This window comes from Hyaena hyaena, unplaced genomic scaffold, assembly GCF_003009895.1.
Source record: "Hyaena hyaena isolate Hyena2069 unplaced genomic scaffold, ASM300989v1 scaffold_580, whole genome shotgun sequence".
NCBI classification, from domain to species: Eukaryota; Metazoa; Chordata; class Mammalia; order Carnivora; family Hyaenidae; genus Hyaena; species Hyaena hyaena.
In genome coordinates, this window is record NW_024081213.1 from 721,730 (window position 1) to 740,734 (window position 19,005).

Consider the following 19,005-nt stretch of genomic DNA (forward strand, 5'->3'; position numbering starts at 1 on the left):
AGGAAGGAAAAAGAAGAAAGAAAGGAAGGAAGAAAGGAAGGAAGGAAGAAAGAAAGAAGGAAAGAAAGAACAAAAGAAGGAAAGAAAGAAAGAAAAGAAAGAAAGAAAGAAAGAAAGAAAGAAAGAAAGAAAGAAAGAAAGAAAGAAAGAAAGAAAGAAAGAAAGAAAGAGAAAAAGGCAATTATTCCAATAAAGTGCTGACTTTACAAGGACGAAAACACAAAGCCACGTTCCTGGGAATTCTCACATCACATCTTTCACAATGTGAAAAAAGCACATTGCACAGCACATCTATCTGGAAAAAGTAGGGAAAGTATCTCCCTCATAGGCCTTGGGCCACACAGAGCCTTATAGATTCAGGCTGGCACATCATTTTTCTCTAGTTCTTTCGGGTTGCATCTTTTTAATTGTTTCTTCCCTCCCACCCCCAAATTTTTCACTGTCACATATAAGAATCAAAATTCCTTCCTGAAGCCTCCTATTCCCACTACTTGCTTGGGAAGTGTCTGATCTTTAATGCAAATCCAGTTGCTTGCCCTGTGACCTGGCAAGTTACCTAACGTCTCTGAGACTTGGTTTTCTCCTCCATTGAATTTTGCTTGTCTACCCAACGGGTTTTCCTCCATTTTCTCCATTAAGTGGGTCCCACCATGGGATTGACACTCCAGAAACAAAAGCTATTAGATACAGTCTTGCTTTGGCAGCCTCTCTGGCAGCCATGGGGCGAGGTCATAGCTTAAATTCTGTGAGTTGGAGCTTTGAATTTGAGGCAGGATCACCTGGAATCTGGCAGCCACTACATTCAGTCTCCAGAGACACAGTGACTACATTTGGGGCCAGGGACACTGACAGTCTATGTCCTGTGTGTGTGTGTGTGTGTGTGTTGAGAGGGACATACTTGTTTCTTACCCCTCAAGCTTCTGCAGAGAAGGTCCTCTCTCAGGTAACAAACACCCTGGCTTGCGTCTCCATATGTTTGTTACCGGATGGGTGAACTGGAAGCCAATTTGTCTGCAGAAAGCCTGCTTCCTGGTCTTTACTGTGTAGTAAAAGGAATCAGCCTGTGAGCGAAAGGGGAAACCTGGTTTTTCCTGCTTGGTCAGTTATCGGGCAGGTCAGTCCACCTAAATCTGTAATGAGGTGTTAGCATTCCTATATTGGTCCACAAATCTATTGCTTTTTAAAACTTCAGTTTCTATATGAGCGTCTTTAATGGAAAAAAGTTCTTTGTAACTTTAATCATGGGATAATCTTTAAATACATGATTATTAAAAATTAATCATATTTGTGTAACATGAAAAGTCATCTTCACACCAGTAGTATGTGACTTTTACTTTGGAAAGTGTTGTTCTTCTGCTGTAGGGCCTCAGTTGTTTTTTCTTCTTCTTTTTTTTTTTAATGACAGTAGCTGTTCTTGTCCCAAGGTGAGAAATGATCAGTTGCATTGAAATGAGCCTTACAATATTTGTACAGCTGTATTTTTTAGTAGGTTTTCATGGCAATTATGCAAATTTTACTTTCTCTTTATTCCTCTTTATTCCTTTATTGAAATCAAGTAGTGTGAGTCCTCCAATTTTGTTATTGTTGAGGTTATCTAAGCTATTCTGCGTCCTTTGCATTTACACATAAATTTTAGAATAACTTGTCAATTATTTCAAAAATCTTAGAAGATTCATGGAAAGCAAACGAGGTAATGTATAGGGAAACACTTTTGAAAGAATAACATAGGGGGCGTCTGGGTGGCTCAGTCGGTTAAGCATCTGACTTGGGCTCAGGTCATGATCTCATGGTTCGTGGCTCTGTGCTGACAGTTCAGAGGCTGGAGCCTGCTTCAGATTCTGTATCTCCCTCTCTCTCTGACCCTCCCCTGCTCATGCTGTCTTTTTCTCTCTTTGTCTCTCTCTCTCAGAAATAAATAAAAACATTAAAAATATTTTTAAAAAAGAAAGAATAACATGGTATATTAAGTTATATTTATTATCATTCATGCAACAAAAAGAATCACTCCAGTGGCATGCACCTGTATTTCACTAAAAGTTAAGAAACAATACTGAGTCATTGAATTTTCTTTTTTTTAAATTATTTTTTAATGGTTTTTTATTTCTGAGAGAGAGAGAGAGACAGCGTGAACAGGGGAGGGTCAGAGAGAGAGAAAGACACAGAATCTGAAGCAGGCTCTAGCCTCTGAGCTAACTGTCAGCACAGAGCCCGACATGGGGCTTGAACCCACGAACGATGAGACCATGACCTGAGCCGAAGTCAGACACTTAACCAACGGAGCCACCCAGGCGCTCCTGAGTCATTGAATTTTCATAGCCTTGCAGATGAGAAAGATAGTTCTTTATCCTCTTCTGAGGTATTCTAAGCTTGTAATTATATGCAGTTTCATATTCAACTGATATCAATTAGATGCCAATCATGTATATATTAGACACATTTATGTGCACTATCTTATTCAGTTTATTTCTCATAAAAATAGTGCCCTCCAATATATCAACATGTGACAATAACTCAAAATTTTTCACACTGTGATTCTACTCTTAAAATTTTATCCCAAGGAAATCATCAAAGACAGCACCCAGACTTATGTGCTAAATACTTTTTGGAGCCTTATTCATAATAACGAAATGTTGGGAACAACAAAAATAAACACACCTGAAGGATTTGTCAAATAAGCTATGATGCAGAAACATAATTCAATATTATTGAGTTGTTAAAAACATTTTTAGAGATTCTTTTATCACATGAGAAGATATACATAATATTGTATCAAGAATAAGATTACCGTGGGGTGCCTGGGTGGCTCATTTGGTTGAGCATCTGACTTCGGCTCAGGTCATGATCTCACAGCTCATGGGTTTGAGCCCCGTGTTGGACTCTGTGCTGACAGCCAGCTCAGAGCCTGGAGCCTATTTCAGATTCTGTATCTCCATCTCTCTCTGACCCTCCCCTGCTCACGCTGTCTGTCTGTCTGTCTGTCTGTCTGTCTCTCAGAAATAAATAAAACATTAAAAATTTTTTTAAAAAAGACTAAGATTATTGTTTAAGCATCACAGTTATTATTTTGTTGAAGAATATGAATTAGGAAAAAAGAGCTAGAAGCAAATATACCAAAATATACCAAAAAAAAAATAACTAGAAGGAAATATTCCAGAAATGATTATTTCTGGAATGATCCTATTAGAGATGACTTTTTGTTCACAGACTTTGCTGGGTTCTAAATTGTTCACAATGAATATGGAATTTTTGCTTTCAGTTTTCCCTTTGGAGGCCAGGAAACACTGAATTGGATTAATTTTCAACTCAGCAGCTACTCTTCTCATTGGCCCATGCACACTCATTATTTATTAATATGTTTATTATAATTAGTGCTTGTAAACACCATGCTCGTTACATAAACCATGATTCAAACAAAAGTTAACATCTAGGGATAGATCCTCTCTCATCCCATTTACCATTTTTCTCAACCCAAAATAACCACCTTCTCAAATCCCATCATCCCATTGTTTTCTTTTTAAAAAATTGTATCTAATCAGTTCATAGCCCGAAAACGCATGTATTTTTTTATTACTGTGGCTTTAACTCTTTGAAGAGGGTAGCAGCCCATGGTTATCTTCTAGGACTTTTTCCACCTAATATCGTATTGCTAAGATTCTTCTACTAGAGCTCATTTATTTTGATGACTATACAATATCCCATTTTGTGAAGATATTATTGGTGATTCTGTTGACTATTTCCAGACATCCCTGTATGTGTCTTCCCAGTGCCCCTGTGGGACAATTTCTCCTGGATGTAAACCTGAGAGCAGCAAAGCTTGTCACAGGGTATGGGAAAGTCTGCCTTTCAAAGGTAATGTCAGAGTGCTTTTCCAAGTGCTATTCCAAGAATATAAATTCCCACCAGCAGTGTGTTAGAGTTCCTACGATCTGTATCCTTACCAGCATTTGGTACTGCTGGTGAATTGCTTTTATATTTTGGAAAAGAACAATGTTTCTAAAAACAAGCACAAAACTAAAACTGCCTTGCTCTCCTTTCCCCCAAATTCTGGGAAAGATTTGGGGCACAGGAGGTGGTATATAAAACGATTCCTCCACCAACAGCTTTTCAAAACCTTCTAGTTCTAGAAACGCTCTGCTAGCGATGAAGTGGAAACAGTGCGGGGGTTGTGAGAAGGTAGAGAAACTGCAAAATTTTGTGTCATGGGGACTCTTTCCAACAGATGATGAAATTATTCTGTAGGTCTGAATTAGAAACCTCTCTCCTACTCTCCCTCTCTCTCTTCATCTCTCCCTCTTCTGAGATACAAACACTGGATCATTTTTATTTTCTGTACTATGTTCCCAAGACATTCGCTTTGCAACCCTCTTTGCAAATATCAGAGACCTGACCTGCTTATCGGATGTTTTCCTTTTCCTGACTGCAGAGTGAGAACCCGCCAGTGATGCTGAGTGGGGTGACGGCTTCGCTGCACAAGCACTGTCAAGAAAAAGAAAGTCAGCACCGTATGAGGTGGAAGGCCTATTCCCCATAGTGCACCCTGCCTGCCTCTCCGTTCAGATCTGAGCCCTAGTTTCCATCACTGTGCAGTAACCTGGAATGTGATACAGAGCGCCAGATGGAGATGAGGATGTATGTGTGCCCATCGAATCTGACAAAGGTAGACAGCCCATTTTCAAATATATGCAAAAAACAACCAGGATAAGCTTGAGGGCCGGACCGATTCACAGCCAGGGATGATCACACAGCCCAGAGGCTGACTCCCGGAGGCGGAGCTCCAGAGCAAGGTCACAAGGTAAACCAACCAGCCATGAGATATCGGTTTTCCCAGTTCGGTTTAGCAAGGTCCTCTCAGGGCTCTAGGAAAAGTAGGAGAGACCCGGAGGCAGTTAACATCCCACCTTACTTTAGATAGAAATAGAGGAGCTTCAAAATAGTCTAACATATTTGGTTCCACAATTAATTTGCTTATGAAAAAGTTTCCTCTATTTTAAAGAAGGTTTAGAAATCACTGAGGTCTAAAGGAAACAGAGGTGTAGATTTGAAATTCCCTTCGGAGCAGCAGAATTCTATGGAATGAGGTTGGACATGGATTCGACATCTCACAAGGCAGATTCAAGTGATTTCAAAACCAACCAAGCACAAAACAAGGCTTGAATATTCTGATAAACATTAAGGAGGAAAACCCAAGACTCTTACTCCAATATGAGGAAGATTAATGAGGGGAAGGAAACAGTGCCAATTTTGTTCACCATTGTTATTTTCATGCCTGGCGCCGTGCCTGATACATATGAGTATTAAAAATATTTGATAGAGGAAGAAAAAGAAAGATGGAAGCAAGCATATCATATGGGCAGGGCAAGGTCTCTTTACAAAATAGTTCCAAGACTTTTCTAACTAATAAACATGCGCGCGTGCGCGCGCACACACACACACGCACACGCACACACAGAAAGAACCTCTTGTTTTTCACCATGAAGAAAGATCCAGAATACCAGTGAGCAAACATTTACTTCCTCTAGAGAAAAAAGCCCAATAACGTATCTGTGACACATCCCATTTCAAACAGCGCTAGTTCTTTGAACCTTCTAGGAAAAATTGGTTGTGAAATGAACCTCTAAGAATTGAATGAGCTCACCTGCTATCTGGAGCTGTCAATGGATAAATTACATTTTTAAGAGCAAGTGCCAAAAATGATTTGGGCTTAGCAGTAATTGATTCTAAGCCATTCGATCTGGAGGTAGAGAAGGAAAAGCTCTACACCTGGTCCCTGACCATCATCAGAAATCACCAGTGCATAGGAGGGCACTCTCCCCCGTTCGCAACAGCAGGGACAGCTGAGTAGGCGGAATGCAGGCTTTTTTTTTTTTTTTTTTGCAAGGATCAAAAAGAGGCCATAAATCAGCACATATTTTAAACAAAGGACATAAAACATTGCTCCATTTGGCACCCTCTTTGACAAAAATAGAAAACTCTGTATATATTCAAGAAACCACACTTAACTGACTCCAACTCTGAGGCAGGATAAGATGCTGGTTCATTATAAGGACCAGTTAGTGAGCCTCTATTCTGAGTATAAGCAGCAAAACCCAAAACTGGGGTTCAATTCATAGAATGAAAGGTTGACGCAAGCTCACCATAGGGACAAGACCCAGTCTTACTTATATTCGTCTGAAAGTCCTGCACGAGTTGACAGGCTGTGAATGCTCCGTGGGCCTGGAATCAGGCAGATGGCCCTGCACATTTCAGGCTGGCCCTCACCAGGAAGGGAATAAGCACAGAAATCAAGGCAACATGTTTAGTAAACCGACAGGGCAATAGTTTGAAAGGAATAAACTACATTCACAGTGCTTTCCGGTGGGTTTAAATTCATAAGTTGCACTGGACCCTACCAGTCAGGGCAAACCACAGGTTTTTTCAGGGAAAAAAAATCTTTATTAGATTATTACACATTTTTGAGGTTTTAAAATAAAATCAACTACATGAGAAGACATGACCAAAATCCAATCCGAGAGAAGTGATCTGCAAAACTGAAGACATTTGTGCTGAGGTAGAAGGGTTGGAAAAAAGAGAGGTGTCATCTGGATTTAAGCTTCCGCATTCACACTCAGCCAGTTCATGCCTGGTTGATTGTGTCCCCAAATCTTACCTCATTCATGATTGTATCTGCCAAACGCTGGGCCTCCCACAAAGATGTGAGTCTTTTGGATGCAGTAATAAGTTTATATAAGATATGAAGCCAATACATTCTAAAGTTGACCCCTTCCAAATTCTATTAATACATGGTCTCGGCAGCTTAGCCAAAGTTTGCGTTCTTGCTGGTTCCCCTGCCTCAACAAACCAGGAACACGTGGATATGGCTTGCATCCCCTCAAGCATGGAACAGATAGAACTCCTCGTTCACTATTTATGGGTCCCTAGTCTGTGCCAGGCACTTTGTAGGGCCTGAGAAGACAAAGATAACAAAGTTAAGTTCCAACCTCCATGAAGCCTCCCTTCTAGCTCATGACGGAGATTAGAGAGGCGCAGTGCATGTCTTGAAGGATCAGGCATGGTTTTAAACACCCAGAGATCATGTTTTTCAAAAGTCACTTGGAAGATTAGACCTTCTCTTTCTGTGTCTTTTCTTCACCACTCAATCCACTAGTTCAATGGTGGACACACGCCCCAGTACAGCTAAACACGGGCAAAGAGAAAGGGGACATTATTTATCTGACCCCAAATCTTCATCTCAAGAGACATAAGTAGAGAATTTACTATATTTTTTGAGGGTGGGGGGGAGAGAGAGAGAGAGAGAGAGAGAGAGAGAATCCCAAGCAGGCTCTGTGCTGTCAGCGCAGAGCCTGGTGCAGAACTCCATCTCGGAATCGTGAGATCATGACCTGAGCTGAAATCAAGAGTCAGATGATCAACTGGCTGAGCCACCTGGGCGTCCCAGAGATGAAATTATCATAATACAATGCTGACACCAACTGCAGTGAAAAAATTTCCCCCAGCGAGTCCCCATTCGCAGATTCTCCTTATCCACAGATTTTCTGTGGAAGGAGGACTTTAGCTGTAGAAGTTGCAAATAAGCAAGGCATTTCCTGGGGAGAGTTTCAATTGAGGATAGGGCTAAATATGTGCCTTATGAACACTGGGACTTCTCAATGGGCAGGTCATGAAAAGTCTGGATCGGAGCAGCGGTCTCCAGAGAAATAGGAGATAAAACAGCAAGAGGTTGTGTTTACAAGAAAAGGTTCCAGTAAGAGTTAGTGTCTAACCATGCACGTGGAATGGAGAGGCTAAGAGCTGTTTGTGCTTTGGCCAGTAGAAGTTCATTCATGACAGGAAAGAATAGTTTCAGTCAACAGGTGGAGGAAAAGCCTGGATGCCATGGGTTGAGGGGGAGATGGTGATAAGGCAGCAAGAGGCCTTGAGAGTAGACTCCGTGAAGAATGATTGCACTCACCTCCTAACTGGCTTCCTAGCCTCTACTCCCTCCTGCACACCACTTGCACATAAGGAAACACTCTCAGGCTTAACATCCTTTGATAGCACTATTATCACCTGCACAAAAAATATCACACTTGTTGTTGTTGGTTTTTTTTTAAGTTTATTTTGAGAGAGAGAGCCTGGGTGAGCAGGGGAGGGGCAGAGAGAGAGAGAGAGAGAGAGAGAGAGAGAGAGAAGGAGAGAAAATTCCAAGCAGGCCCTGCAGTGTCAGTGCAGAGCCGAACTTGGAGCTCTCTCCCATGAACTGTGAGATCATGACTTGAGCCAAATTCAAGAGTCCGATGCATAACTGACTGAGCTGCCCAGGAGTCCCTAAATGTCACACTTCTTAGCACAGATTTCCCATCCTAGCCAATCCTGAGTTTCAGATACTTGCTTAACTACCACTCTTTGCCACTGGCTTAGCTCCTAACAGATATCATCCCTTCAAGGAAGGTACCATCTCTTGTTTGACACTTAATGTCACCCCAACGTCTACCCATTCCTATATGGCACTCAACTCATGTTAGCTGAACGAATGGAAAAATACGAGAGTGATGAATGAACAAATGAATGAATGAATGATATCAGTAATGACTGTCTTTGTTACAATGGATTTCTGGTCCCAATATGGCGGTTGAAGATAATCTATAGTTTTCCTTTGTGAAATGTCTCATCTAGTTGAAAGAAAGAATTCCTATATAAATCCAACATCCTGTTATTACCTAGTCATCATTGAAGTGTCTTATTTTTGGAGTTTCAGTTATCTGGGTGCTTCCTCATTAAAATTAGATAAGTCCAGTTGACATGAAGATCTCTGAGAGGACTCTCTCGGTGATATGGCAACGGTGCCTGGAAGCAATACGTGCTATCGCGGCGTTAGGATAGAACACGTGTCCAGTTCTGTCAAACCTCTGAGTCATGCTTGTGGGATCAACCGAATCACCAGGATGATAATCGACTTTGCTCTGTGATTCCCCTGTTGGCACATCTATTTTAGGTCTTCTGGCAGAGCTGGGGACTTGCTCTACTAATTCACTATGACGTTGCTTTCTAATTAGGCGTCCTGACACAGCAGGCTTTCTGGTCTTGAACGTTTCCTTTGTTTCTTTAACGTGCCAGCAAGCTGTCTGACTTTGAGCTGCCTGATTCCAGATATGTTACCTGCAGCGTAAAATCAGAACACAGATAAGGCCTTCAGCCCAGTGTGTGGCACCTGGGGGGGGGGGGGTCTTTGAGAAATGTTTGTCGCATTTCCCTGTTCGTCTGTGCCTTCTGAACCTCTGGTGTTGTAGTTAACCTCAGAGATAACGTATTACCTTTGGCTTAAATTTTTCTTCATCCCAAAGAGAGGCCAATAATCCTATGGACAGATCCTACGTGGATTTCCTTTTATCCTCATTTCCTTTTGTCCTTACAGTAACGCGACAGTAACACATTTTTACTTTCTCTGTTTTCTAGAGGAAGAAGCTGTAGCCGAGAAGTTAAGTACTGAGGTTACGAGCGGGGAAGGAAGAGCGGTGAACAAGGACCCACACCTGCCTCTCTCCACAACTCTCGTGTTCCACCACCACGTGCGCTGCCCCCCACAAGCACGCTCTGAGTGGCCAGCACTGCACTGGAGACCGTGTGGGACACAGAGATGGAGGAACCCCAGCTCTGTCCTTAAATGGCATTCTTCCTGGCCAGAAGGAAATGGGACCCCGGGTGTTAAGTGCCAACACTCTCGGAGCCCGGGGAAGATTCCAGACCCAGAGCCCGGCCCTTCCTAACCCCTTGCTCTGGGTCGTGCCCGCGGAGGCCCATCTAGAAGGTGGAGGAGGAACTTCCTGCTTGCCCCCGCTCTCCAGCCCCACCCCCACTACGGGCCCAGAGGGGAGACGACAGCAGGCGCCGCTGCCCCCTCGGGGTTCTGGGAGCCCATTGTCTAATTTTGCTCAGGCCTGGCCTGCTTCCCTTCCAGCCCGGGCCCGTGTGGGCAGAGCACACGCTAATTGGCAGGGCTGCTCCGAATACTGAGCAACACGGAGCTGCCTGTTCGCCAGCGGGAAGGCCGTGTTCCCAGCTCGTGCCCGCCGTTTCCCGGCGCCCCGGCAAAGCCACCTGCCCGCACAGGTGTAACGGATACAGGGCGCCCAGGGAGAATCGGGTGCCGACAGCTCGGCAGAGACGACCCCCAGGGGAAGGGATGCGGCTGAAACCCCAGCTCAGGGTGCTTGGTTCCCCAAGGAGGAGACCCGACCTGGGGAGAGGAGGGAAGGGTTCCCGCAGAGCAGAGCGCGTGGGCTGCAGGCCTCAGGGTTCCGGTCCCCAGGTTCCTGCGGGCACGCGGGGCTCAGGAGGGGCTGAGGAAACGTCTGGACCTGGCGGCTGTTGGGCGCCTGTGCTTCAGCTGCACGCGGAGTTGCTTGACCTGCGCACAGGAGCCGCTCACAGACGGGAGCCCTGGGGGAGAAAAGAAGCTCCGCGCCGCAGAGAAGGCGTGGACCTGGGGGCGGACAGAGCTACTTCAGCTCCCGGCCGTGCCGCTGACTGGAAGGAACAGCACCGTGACTGCACTGGTAACACTCGGGACAGCCCTTTCAGGGGAATTATCTTTTCATCTTTGTTTGATAGGAAACGGGGGCGCCTGGGTGGCTCAGGTCATGATCTCGCGGTTCGTGGGTTCGAGCCCCGCGTCGGGCTCTGTGCTGACAGCTGGCTCAGAGCCTGGAGCCTGTTTCAGAGTCTGTGTCTCCCTTTCTCTCTGGCCCTCCCCTGCTCACACTGTCTCTCTCTCTCTCTCAGAAATAAATAATAATTTTAAAAAACATTAAAAAAGAGGGAGAGAGAGAGAGAGAGAGAAATGGAAGCCCTTGCCCATGGAGACAACCTCAGAGTACCGGTGCCCGGCCTGACTGGATTCTGCCTGACAGAAGTGCACACGCTCTTAACCACCGGGCCTCCCAGGAAAAGATGCTCCAAGTGGGAATGTGACGTATGAGACAGACAGTACCTGACCTCGTCGAGAATGAGTTTCTTAGTTTCATCATCTCGAACTCGGGATTAATAATATGAGTCTTCGAGCTTTTTGTGAAAATTAGAGCCGATATAAGAAGGCGCAGGGGAGAGGTCCTTGAGGTTGGAGGGAGGGCAGGGGCAAGGCCCATCCCTCTCTGGGCGGGAACTGCAGGGCCCAGGCTTGTTGCTGCTGTTCTTTTAAATTAAACATCTTTCAAAAAACAACACACTGAATCAAAATGGAACAATTGTTGAGTCTGAATGATGAGCTCATGGTTTGGTTTTATTTTTATATTTTCCAAATTCAAATCATATGCATTCCATTTTTCTGTGTAATTAGAATACACGTTGATGCATTAATTATTCAAAATAGAGAAACTGAAAGAAAGAAAAATCTTTACTTTCCATTACCGAGAGATGACTTCTGTTAAAACAGTTTTTCTTTTTTCCTTTTTCCAGTGTTTTATTATTTTCCTTTTTTGTTAGGTTTTATATTTATTTTGAGAGAGAGAGAGAGTGCACACACACAGGAGAGCAGGGAAGGGGCAGAGAGAGAGAGTCCCAAGCAGGCTCTGTGCTGTTAACTCGGAGCCTGACGTGGGGCTCAATCTCATGAACCTGTGAGATTCTAACCTGAGCCTAAATCAAGATTTGGATGCTTAACTGACTGAGTCACCCAGGCACCCCACTTATTTTTATTTATTTATTTTTTTTTACAAAGTTGGTATCATCCTGCATTTCCTATTTTTAAAATGTAATATATCATGAACACTTTACCATGACATCAAATAACTCTTAATACGTATGAGATAAATGGTCGCTTTTAAATTTTCTTTGCGAGGTGGTTCATTACTTTTGTAGCGGAAAAAAAAATTCTACTTAAAAGAGCTTGGCTGTGTTAAAAACATATTTGTGCTTCCGTTTGGGGGTGCACTGCTTTGCCCAAAGGTGTAGTGGGTCCTATATTTTATGTGTAGCTCAGGTCAAGTGGAGGGTGATAACCCACCAGTATGAATCATGACATATAAAATGGAAATAGGAATAGTTGGTTTTGTGTGGACTAAATGAGGTCAGGTATGCGATGTCCCTAGGAGACCGTGGGCTGTATCAAGTGCTCAGTAATGACCAAATTGTGTCAGTCAATGACGTTGCACAGAGAACAAGATGGGTGTCGGCTGGGAATCGGAGGCCCACCCTACCTGTGTTGTGCTGGAGGTAACTCTTACGGGCTCTCTTACAAGCCCGTTGTTAAATACTCAAGGACTTTCAAGCTGGTTTGTTACACAAAGGTTGTGAAGCCATCGGTAGGTTGAAATCAGTCTTAATGGGAGAATTTACACCATGGAAATGGCCAAGCAGCAAATGCTACAAATCAGGGCTATTTCTTTGTGGATTTATTGATGTCTTTTGCCAACACACCACTGATAGGGATAATCCAGAGACAGGCTGTGCGGCTCCCAGGGTGGCTGGAGCCCTGCAGAAAATGCTTCTGAGGCTGGTGTAGTCGATTTTGTACAGATGGTGTGTGACAAGCATGAGCTGAAATCCCGGGCTCATGGTTGCTCTGACTGGCAGGAGGAATAGGGAAGCATAAGCACCGGGGAGCCTAAAAGAGCAAACCAGAAGAGTTCTTGTTTATTCTCCCAGAACAGAAATAATTGGGCAAAGGAGGAGGCAGCAGGAGATAGGGGCGCTTGTCATCTAGGATGACAAGGACCGGACAGTGTGAGAGAATGGGAAATTAAGGGCTGGAGAGAAAACCTTGCCCAAGAGTAGGCTGTGGGAAGGGGTTGAGGAATGAATGTGCACAGAAAAAATTAAAAAACAAACAACAACAACAACAAAAACAATCAAAAGGTGTAGTATAGAAGGGAAAACTTAACATCACAAAAATGTTATTTTCCTCAATAGTAACGTGTATAATTAACAGAATTTTAATTAGAGTTTTTACTTAATTGGATACATAATCTTAAAATTCATTTGGAAGATTAACTGTCCAAGAATAGCCATAAAATAATGAGGAAAGGATAGGAAGAAGGCCTTCTCTATCAGAAAATAAGTATTCACTAAGGCCACTGGAATACAAACAGTGCAGTGTAGCATAGGAATTTTTAAAAATCTATAAAATTCCTGAAACAGCATAATGAGCCCAGAAATAGATCTCAATAAACAAAACAAGGTAATATACAAAATGAAGTGGTAATATTTGAATCCAGTAGGGAAGAACTGATAAATGTAATAAATGGTGCTGACACCATGTGCTATATATCTAGAAAAAGTAAAGTTGGATCCCTATCTCACACCATATTCAAAAAAGGAAGTTTTGGGACCCCTGAGTGGCTTAGTCAGTTAAGTGTCCAACTCTTGATCTCAGCTCAGGTCATGATCTGGAGGTTTGTGGGCTCCAGCCCCACATCACGTTTGGCGCTTACAGTGCAGTCTGCTTAAAATTCTCCCTCTCTCTGCTCCTCCACTTTGTACGCATGCACGTGCACGCACATGTGCGTGCACTTGCATATGCGTGTGCATGTGGGCGCACACGGTCTCTCTCTCTCTCAAAATAAACTTTTTTTTTAAAAAGGAAGTTTTGATTGTACAAAGCTCTAAAGTAATAAAAAAAAAAACCAGTTTAAATAGAAATTTCAGCACACATAATAAAACCTGCCTGTTGGGGAGAGTATTTTTATTAAGACAGAAAAACCAGAAGCCGTATACACCTATATATAAATGATTGACACTGAAAGATAAATTCATATATTGGGATCCACAAAATAGAGTGACTCCCTGTGGACCAACCCACTTCACCGATTGAAATCTAAGTCAGCCTGGACTTCTGGGAGACACCTGTCAAGGAAATCTAACACACTAATCACAATTCTCCAACTCAGCTTTAGCCAGCTTACTTTACTGGAGAAAATAGGACCTGCTGGTGTTCTCAAGAACTCTCCTAGCTTGTAGCTAAGCAAGCTGTTTCCAAGTTTCTTTTCTGCCACTGTCTAAAGCTTGCCCTTACCCAAAATTCCTTGGGAAAAGCACTCCACTACTTGCGAGGCACCGTCTCCCCCAATCCATGGACTGTTTTCCCTTGAATAAAGGACATCAAACTCATTACTACATTTTTTTGGGGGGTCATTTGATGGCACAAATTTTTTAAAACTTTTGTATGGTAAAAAATACCACAAACAAAGTTAAAAGACAAATGATACATTTAAAGGAAAGTATTTGCAAGAAAGATTATAGATACAGAATTTATAGTTAATACCTACTATATCAAAGAGCTCTTCATATTAAGAGTCAGAAAGCACTTTAGTAGGAAAGTGGATAAGAGATACAAATGAGCAGTTTTTGGAAAAGCGATTCCAAATATCCATAAATGCACGAAACACTGGAGCCTAGTGTAGCAATTGGAGTGGTTTATCTTTTTTGGAGACAGACTAGCTGGTGGTGTGACCTTGGCCAAGTTATTGAACTTTCCTGTGGCTCCATTATATCATCTTGTAAATGGGGACACTCAGAATACCTGTCACATAGTGTTGTTATAAGGATTAAGAACTACTATACGTAAAACACTCCATACAGTGCATGGCACATAGTAAGCCCAGTGCAGAGGAAAGCATTAGGTAAGTATTGGCTATTGTATGAGCTGGAGGAATGCAAATTAGAGTAACAGAGCAATAGCACTCCTTACCCATCAGGCTAGCAAACATTAAAACAGTGACTATCTTGCTGGTGGGAATTCATTGGAATTCATCAGAAGAGACTTTATTGCTAGTTGGAAACATAGAATGTTATGATCATTCTTGGAGCACCTTCTGAGAGTATCTCCAAGCATTTGAAGTCCATCGAACTTTTGACTCAGCAATTCAACTCCTAGGAGTCTATTCTGTAGAAATAAAGCCACTGGTACACCGCAGCCTTGTATTAGCAAACAACGTGAAGCAAAATGAGAACCTATCGAAAGGGGAAGGATTGAGTAAAATCATGGCATATTCCCAACCCTGTAGTATTATGCAGTCTTTAAATAGAACGCCTTTGAGCTTTGCCAATTGATTTGGAGAGATTTTCACAGTATGTTTTTAAGTGATAAAAGCAAAGTATAGAGAAAGTATAGGGGGAAAGTGTTATCATAAAGCAAATATTGGCAACTTTATATACATGTACACGTGTTTGTACATTGTTATATGAACATAAGAATGTTAGAAAGACCAAACACAGTTATTGAGTGTCTGCCTTTACTTCATGTTCTGGTCATACTGTATACACATAGATATGTATATATGTATATAAACTCAAAGAAGTATGAGGAAGAGGATTGAAATGACCTGAAATCCCACCATCTGGAGATAATCGCTACCATCAACATTTTAGAGATCATCCTTCATATATCTCTTTGCACATATTCACAATTTTCTGTAGATGTGGTGTGTGATATCATGATATAAGCTATGTGTATTTGGTTTATGACCAGGTTATCAGCACAAGAGATTCTGAAAGTCTTGGTATTTCCAGAGTGGCAGGCGTGAGAGGGACAACTTCTGTTATTCCTAATAAGCTTCTATAATCGCTAGCGCATCCTGAGTTTATGCTAATGATGTGACCTAAGGAGCGCCCCTACCTGGGTTCCGGTCAGGGCTAGTTGCTGCAGGAACCAAGCAGTGATTACAGGTTTGGAGCTTTCAACCCTCCTCCACCCCCACCCCTGCGGAGGGGAGAGAGGCTAGAATTGAGTTAATTAACCAATTGCCAATGATTTAATTAATCATGGCTAAGTAATGAAGCCTCTATAAAAATCCTAAATGACGTGGTTCAGAAAGAGCTTCTGGACTGGTGGATGCATCCATGTGCCAGGAGTGTGGTGTGCCGCCAAATTCACGGGAACAGAAGAAGCTCCCGTGGTCAGGGCCCTTCCAGACCTTGTCCTATGTACCCCTTCATCTAGTTGTTCATTTGTAACCTTTGTAATATCCTTTATAATAAACTGGTAGTGTCAGAATGGAATTAAATTATAGGATACCCAGCTGATGTCCACAGAGAATTGGAGAATTGCTTGGTGTGGAAACCCGACACATTTAGAAGTGCCATGTGTAGAAACAGATCTTAATAGGGTTAATGCTGCTTTTATCATGTGTTCCTTTTTGAGGGGATCCCAGCAAAATCACACTGAGTCTTACCTGCCAGAAGAGACCCGGACTACAAGTCAGGAGATGCTGAAAAGTGATGGCACTTATCACCTAATTAACTCCATATGTGGGAGCAAGTCATTTCACTTCTCTGGGCTCCAGTTCCTCCCATAAAATGGCACTATTTAGTAGGTGGTCTCTGAGGTTCCTTTCTGGAATTTGGAATTTGGAATTCAGCACTCCTATACTGTTGGCTGTGAGAAAGCCAGCCTAGTATACAGAAGGCTTTAGAATCAGACAGCCCTAAAGTTCAACACCAAGGTGATGTTACTGTTACACTAATAATGAAGTGCTTCACTTGAACAATGGGGAAATAATCATCACATTGTACAATTGTAAATATTGGAAAACAAACGTAAATCACTGAACACAGAGAGCAGGTACTCTCTCAGCTCTAATGCCACTTAAGAGACAAATTATTTTTTAACAAACAAATTAAAATAATGGATGTTGCATCATGCCTAAAGGGCTACTTTGTTATTTTTAAGGTGAAACAGTTTAAAATAGGATATGAAATTCGATGAAGGGAAATTGAGAAATGATGAAACACAATACCCTTGCGGTTTCTTCAGAGAGCTCATTTCAGAACAGTTTGCAGATGGGAACTTTTGGAGAGGTCTGTCCAGGTCTACCCAGACAGGTGCTGCTATAATAACACCTTCCTGGGTTTCAGCAAAATGAAGGGAGTTTTGTTAAATTTCAACGGAGCAAAGAGCAATTTTAGTCAGGCTAAAAAATGAGTTTATTTGGGAATAGCAGAGGAATCGCAATTTGGGACGGGAAAGCTGTGGTGACCCACAGGCCAGTCCAAAGAGACAAAGGGAAGGTCAGCTTTTACTGGGCTTTAGGGAGAAACTGAGGAGGGTTGTTTTGAACAAAAGAAACGAGAGTTAGGTTGCGGTGATTTCCCATTAGCTGTAAATGGTGCTTAGTGCTTGTTGTTGCGGGGGGGCGGGGGGGGGAAGGGGGCGAGGCGGGGGAGGAATTTTCCTTTCTTTTCTTAAAATCAGGAAAGGGGCGCCTGGCTGGCTCAGTCGGAAGAGCAGGTGATCTCAGGGCCCTGAGTTTGAGACCCACTTGGGTGTACAGATGACCTAAAATAAATGAATAAACTTAGAAAAAAGCAAGAGATAAAATTCCTATGTGAAAAAATGTCCTCCCTCTTCGAAATAATTCTGAGCTTCCTTCTGCCCCCTGCTTCTGCAGCAGCTACTGAGGAACATGGGGAGAAGCACTCCTTTCAGGGGCTCCTGGGTCCAGTTTAAATGAAGTTTCCTTTATTTATTTTCACAGGTGACATTTTTTCCCCCAGTGCTAATGCACCACATTTTCCATGAAACTAAAAGGAAAAACAAAAACAAAAAAGAGTTGTGACTGAGATTTCATCAACCAGGACATTTTAGACATGCAGAACCCAGGCTTTTGCTCTTTTTGCTGTAAATCGAATAAAATGCAGGAAACCATCATGTCTCACTCGTGCTGCCATCAGTGTACCTGCATGGCCGCCTCGTGCCCTGGGAGGAGGGCTATGTCACTTCTTAAGCATTATGACACTTTGCTGAGGAATCTCAGAACCAGCCTGTCCAAGAATGCCCTTCGTCGTTAAGTCAGTGATTCAGTTAGAATCTGAAATACTCTTGCAGAGAAAATTGATTAGCAAGTTGCACCACTGCAGACCCAATATTAAACCTTTGGCTTCTTGGTGTCATTAAAAGTGCAATTCTTGGGGCACCTGGGTGGCTCAATCGGTTGAGCGTCCGACTTCGGCTCAGGTCATGATCTCACGGTTAGTGGGTTCAAGCCCCACGTCGGGCTCTGTGCTGACAACTAGCCCAGAGCCTGGAGCCTGTTTCATATTCTGTGTCTCCCTCTCTCTCTGACCCTCCCCTGCTAACACTGTCTCTCTGTCTCAGAAATAAATAAAACATTAAAAAAAATTTTTTTAAGTGCAATTCTTTAAAAACTAAAAACACTGCACAAATAGAAGGTATTATTTTGAACTGACCACAAGTCATGATTTGGGTAAGGACCAAGGAGAATAATAAACAAACGGGGAGGAAGAATTTGGGATGATTTTTTTTTCATGACATAAATTCATATTATTTATTATGTGCAGAAGACAGGAAGCGTCGTCTGGGCCAGGAGGACTCTGTCTCACCAGATACCAGCATGAGGTGTGAAAAGGCACCATTCTTTCTACTCAGGAAGAGAGCTGGATAGACCAGGACCCTTTTTTCCCTCTGCAGAGCTGTGTCTTAGGATTTTCTGTATTGGATTTGCTGTAGCGGAATTCGACTCTCTCTGAGGAATTTCTTCGAAGAGTCTCCTTTGTCTTGTGTTGCTTCCATTTGGACCACCAGGCTTTGGCACTAAGTGAAAAGCCCCAACCAGAGGGACTCATCAACCAGCGGGCTGCTGTGTAGAAGAACACATCATTTGTTTGTTTTTAATTTCTTCCCCTTCCCCGACACACATACTAAATTGAAGTGGCATTGAAAATATCAATCGGAGGGGCACTTGGGTGGCTCAGTCAGTTAAGCGCCTGACTTCACCTCAGGTCATGATCTCGTGGTTCATGAGTTCGAGCCCCACATCAGCCTCTCTGCTGTCAGCACAGAGCCCACCTCAGATCCCTCTCTCTCTTCCCTTCCCCCACTCGTGCTCTCTCTCTCTCAAAAATAAATAACTGTTAAAAAAAGATTTAGAAAAAATATCAATCTGTAAAAGAGGAAGAGAGAATTCATGGGATTTGCCCTATTTTAAAAGTAAGTGTCGTTACTCTGGAGTATCGTAGGCAGGACTGCAGGAAAGCAGTTCCCAGCAGGTGAATCAGTGGTAAGAAACTGATCAGGTT

The 19,005-nt window shown here is 42.9% G+C and overlaps 1 long non-coding RNA gene across 1 annotated transcript in view; it reads right to left on the minus strand.

Moving 5' to 3' along the window:
* The window catches only part of LOC120248318, a 43,187-nt gene extending 26,912 nt beyond the window's left edge, over positions 1 to 16,275 (minus strand). Inside the window, exons 1-3 of the long non-coding RNA XR_005532553.1 lie at positions 16,143 to 16,275; positions 4,389 to 4,476; positions 910 to 1,061 (exon numbers count right to left, since the gene is read on the minus strand). This is a non-coding gene — a long non-coding RNA (uncharacterized LOC120248318). The remainder of the gene's footprint in view (positions 1 to 909; positions 1,062 to 4,388; positions 4,477 to 16,142) is intronic.
* Positions 16,276 to 19,005: the final 2,730 nt, after the last annotated feature.